Below are 4,958 nucleotides of genomic sequence, written 5' to 3' on the forward strand. Positions count from 1 at the left end.
ATGTAGACATCTTCGAGTATGTGCTTCAAGCAACGTAATCATAACCAGACCCAAAAACCTCAGTCTATATGACATTTACTGCTTGTGGCTTTTTTTCAAAACCTGTTTTAAAACTTCACCAAATCTATCAATGTAATTCTTTTTTTTTTTTCAAAATTTAGAGATAATTTTTCTAATTTAGAGGAAGAAGTCAATATTTTGTGGAAACTCCTTAAGAAGGCTATGTAATAAAGAATATTATGATGCCTATAATTAAACCATGAAAAAAATCTCCTGCTTATTTGAATCTTCAGTTATCAATAAATAGTTTGGCTAAAGCTTTGTTTACTGTTCTTTTGACTGTTTATCCCTTTGTAAAAGCATTTCAGAAAGGGTATCAAATTGTTGAAACACAGTGAAAATATTGGGGTGGTTTGGTGAGAAAATGCCTATGGTTAAACTGTATGAATGTTTTACTAGAACCCCTACCAGAAATCCCTGCAAACTTCTGGCTTCTTATTATGAAATACATGATGTGAATTCCATCCAAAAGATATTCTGATTAAATAAGAAATTTCTGTTGAAATTCCAATGAATAAACTCCTGCTTGGGGTTTTATAGATTCTGTGAAAGAGGTACCCCCTGAATTTCTTCTTTTAACTATTTATTATTTTTAAATACAGATGCAAAGTCTTTTAAATTAGGAAGCTGTGTCACATTTTGCTTGCTTACTTTAGAACAAACTTATGAAAAGTATTTTCTATTTTGGCTAAGCTTATTTGAAGTCCATATAAATCTCACAGAGCTCTGCAGATAATTTTCCTAGGGTTCAACCTACAAGATGTGTAATCTTTGCAAGATGAGGCTTAGAAAATCAGAAGATAGGAAATAACATTAGCTGGTAGCAAAGGAAGTAAATTACTGAGTGCTGTCATATACAGGAAGCATTTACTAATTTGGCCTGGACTGTGAAAGTGTGTTCTGGAATTTGCTTTACAAAATATATAGTCCATCAAAATCCTGTGTCTTTAGAGAATATATGACATTTTTCTTGCCTCCCAGTTCATTCTGAGAAACCCAGCTAATGTAGGTCAGGCACTTTATATTCTAACACTATAGCTTTCAAAAGTATTTAGGAGCCCAAATATTTCTCTTCAGTTGGATTTTGGTCACATTTATAGTCAGAGAACATGAGATCTATTTTGAAGCTCATTGCTGTTTCAGGTGTTTGTCACAGGGAAATTCAGACTCCCAGATGTGAAATGCAAACAGCGAGAAAGGAATTGGTATGCTATTTAAATGTTTGTCAATTTAGCCTGTGTACACAGTTTGAACTAGAGGTTTCTTTACTTTGTCTAGGTGAACCACCAGGACACTGGCTTTCTATGTCTGGGGTGGTATGTTTTGGAGGGACAGAAAGAATATTGTTCCAGACTGCACCACATTTAAAAAGAAGCACCTTTTCTACAAAAGGGAGGTTACTAAGGCTGTCATTTGCTTTAATACTTCAGATATGAGTAGGGACAACAATGTGCTTTATTCTGTAGCTTTTCTACTTCATGGTATGGTTAGATAGTGATTATATTCTTCAGTGTCAAGTCAGTCAGGTTACTTTTGGTAACCCAAAGTGGCTTCTAGAAGTGTGAGCTGAAAAGATGAAGTTTTAAAAATATAAATGACTCATAAACAAGGCCAAAATAGAAAAAAATTTGGAAAGTATGTTTGATGAAATCAAAAGCATCCTTAGTGTCATTCTTGAGACAAGCAGTATATTAAATTAAGTATGCTCTTCAAACATACATCTATATTTGAAAATTTTAATAAATTTTACAGTTTATGATTTTTGTGTGTGTTACTGCGTGTGCAGTTCTGGATACCTTTCAGATCTATAAAACTACATCTTCTTTTAAAACTGTTACTGAAAGGAAGATTGGGAAGATTGCTCACCTCTAATGGTAAAAGGAAATTGCTTAACAAGTTTTTGCACCCTTAGGCAAGAACGGAAGAGAGAAGGCAGTCAGGGATTTACAGCAGAGCAATCCATATGTGCTTGTATATCTGAGATTTGTGACATTTTAATAGCTAAGAACCGAGGGAGTAAATGAGCTGATGTTTTCTCATTGTTACGCAAATCTTGAGAATGATAGTCTCAAACACACAGAATCTTTAAGTGCAGTATTTTCATAAAGGAAAATTAATTTATAACATTAAAACATCAGTAAAATACCTTCAAGATTTTTTGGTGATTGTGTTCATTGAAGTGGTAGAGTGAATATTAGCTTACTCAACACTTAACCAGAACATGTGGTGACTGGGCAGCCGTGGTGTGCATTGTTTCACATTGTTTTATTCCTTTAATATCAATAAAAGTTGGTGCTTCCTATTTTTGCGAGGCCGTTGTTATAGGAAGATTTTGCAAAGTTCTTATTGGGAACTGAATGGTGCTGTCACCAAAGAAGAGTTTTTATATTTACTCAAGGCACTCAGTATTTGTATCTTGATATTTTAATATACCTATTTTGGGAGCTCCTTCCTTGAAAATCAGAACCAAACACAGTCAATTAATAAACAAGCTAATCTAATTGGAACTTTTGCCATGTGATGAGTGACAGCATACTTATATCAATACATTTGGTGGCAATAGAAAAGGTCTTTGCAACAGATGAAAAGACAACAATTTTATGTGCGACAGCGTGTTTTCACACAGAGCCTTTATGTTGGTAAAGCAGTGTTGTATAGGCATGTGATTCCCTTTTCCAAATATAACTGCACTGTTTTTTAGGAACAGGAGTTCAAGTGTAGCTCATTTCCCTTCTTGCTAGTGCAGTTGCTCCATTTGGGATGTATTTTTCTCTCTTTCAACTGTAGCTATTTAACTGCATTCATCTAGTCAAAATTATACAACTTCTGGTTAAGGCAGAGTGGGGAAACCAGTAGTGTCTTGCCAACTTATTCATAGCTGTGTCACCTTTGCTCCTTGAGCAGAATGGAAGAGTGTAAATTACGAATTACTGTGACCAGTAAAATGAACAAAGAACACACAGAATTCCCAGATCTGCTGAGTGACAAGATGCTATATTCGAGGCACCTTTTAAAATGCCTTACTGTGTTTTACAATATTTTAGCTGAAAGTCATGTTATTCCTAAGTGTTCACACCATCCTCCCTCTGGCACAACATTCCAGCCTTGTGCCTGCATAGCACCCAGGAGAACAGGTCAATCCCCTCACCGGGCAAGTAGCTACAATCTGTGTGAATTGTCAGCCTGCACACAGGTCATCAGCTGTGTCACTGGGGAGATGAGCTCCAGGGCTGGTTTGCATCCTGCACTTCCACGCTTGTGTTGCTTTGTGTGCCTCTGCAAGCACTGGGTTATAATCACCAGCACAGTGACTCATCCGTCTGAGAAGGTTACAGTCTGATGGGATGGTGCAACCTCACCCCAAACGCCAAATGAAACACCATTCATAATGTATTGATTGGCTGTTTGAAAACTGTGGGACCCAGGACTGCTGACAGAGACATCCCAGGAGGGAAGTAAGAGGTCTAAGCTTTCCTGGCACCTGCTCAGTAGCAGAGCTGAAAGAGCTCTACTCTCTGCAGAAGTGCTTACAAAACACTTGCTATTCAAGAATTACTTCAACATGTGATAACTAGTTGCTGGATTTCTCATCTGAAGTCATCCACTTCTCTTGAGAGATGTGCTGTGGTGCTACCACTGTATCATGCATACAAGCAGACAGCCTGCTGAAAGCACTGCTTTTCTTCAACAGTGTTGGTGCCTCAGACTTCTAATGTGTATAAATGATGCAGTATGATATTTTGTGATTCAAAATTCTGCTTTTTCCTCCTCCATGTTTTTTTTATCCATTGCCTTCTACCATTTTATTTTCCTTAATATCATGCTAATTCTAGTGTTAATGTTAGGATTGTTGGCCCAACCTTCTGGCAAGTTGCTTTCCTCCTTACTCTCCCTATTTTTAATATTATCTTTTGCAGGTGGTATTTTTGAATCATCTCATGTTTCACCCAGTATCACCCTCTTGGTACACAGCCTCGTGATCTCATGCCCTAATTTCTCCATGGCTGTATTTAGTGGCCTTCCCAAATACTTGCTTCATTTAGCTGAGAACATTTTGTATCTCCTTGTTTCTTTTTGGTTGTTTTTCCTTTCGTAGAGGTGGCTGGGCAGTGCTCTTCCAGCAGGCACCCAGGATGTCTGAGAAAATTGTAAAAAAACACGTAGTCCTTCTCTCCTTTCAGGTGTCTCCTTTTTTTCTCTCTGTCACTGGCCCCTTCTGACCTGTTCTTTTGAGATTTTCAATTTGACATTTCGTATCTTTGTTTAAGCTGATCGTTTTTCATCTCTTACCCCTATCTGCCCTTATAGTGTCCTTGCCACAGTTCACTTTTACATTTCAATTTCTAAATATCATACCCCTACACTTAGCTCTTTGATCTTTCTTCCCTCCTCTTTTACTGGTCCCATAAAATATTTAAACTACATTTCAAACTCCCTTTTCCTCCTTACTATGATTTTTTGCCCAGTTCTCTTCTCCAAAACCAAATATTTAACTCTTTCTGGAGACAACCAGTTTTTTACTTTCCATTTTACTTGTCATGTCTTCATGATACCCTTACATCAAAGATTGTGTAATGATTGAAAGTATGTTATTTTCCCTAGATTTGCCTCTTTGCATTTTGTTTCCTCCCAGTCTTTATTCTTAGTCATTTTGAGTATTTCCTTTGTTTGAGCCTTTCTTTTGCACTTCCAATCACCAGCAGGAGTTTTATTCTTTTATTTTAAGATTGTAGGAAAATAAACCCACAAACAAAACCTGAATAGAGAGGGAGTTTGGGGCTGTTTACTGTGTTACAATGTTCCATAAAGTAAGTCAGATTGAAAGCCAACTCAGACATTAGCTAATTTCAGTCAAGGTTTTTATTTTAACTTACATTTGTTGTTTTTTATTTTCACTC

Source organism: Acanthisitta chloris, unplaced genomic scaffold (assembly GCF_000695815.1).
Source record: "Acanthisitta chloris isolate BGI_N310 unplaced genomic scaffold, ASM69581v1 scaffold6266, whole genome shotgun sequence".
Taxonomy (NCBI): domain Eukaryota; kingdom Metazoa; phylum Chordata; class Aves; order Passeriformes; family Acanthisittidae; genus Acanthisitta; species Acanthisitta chloris.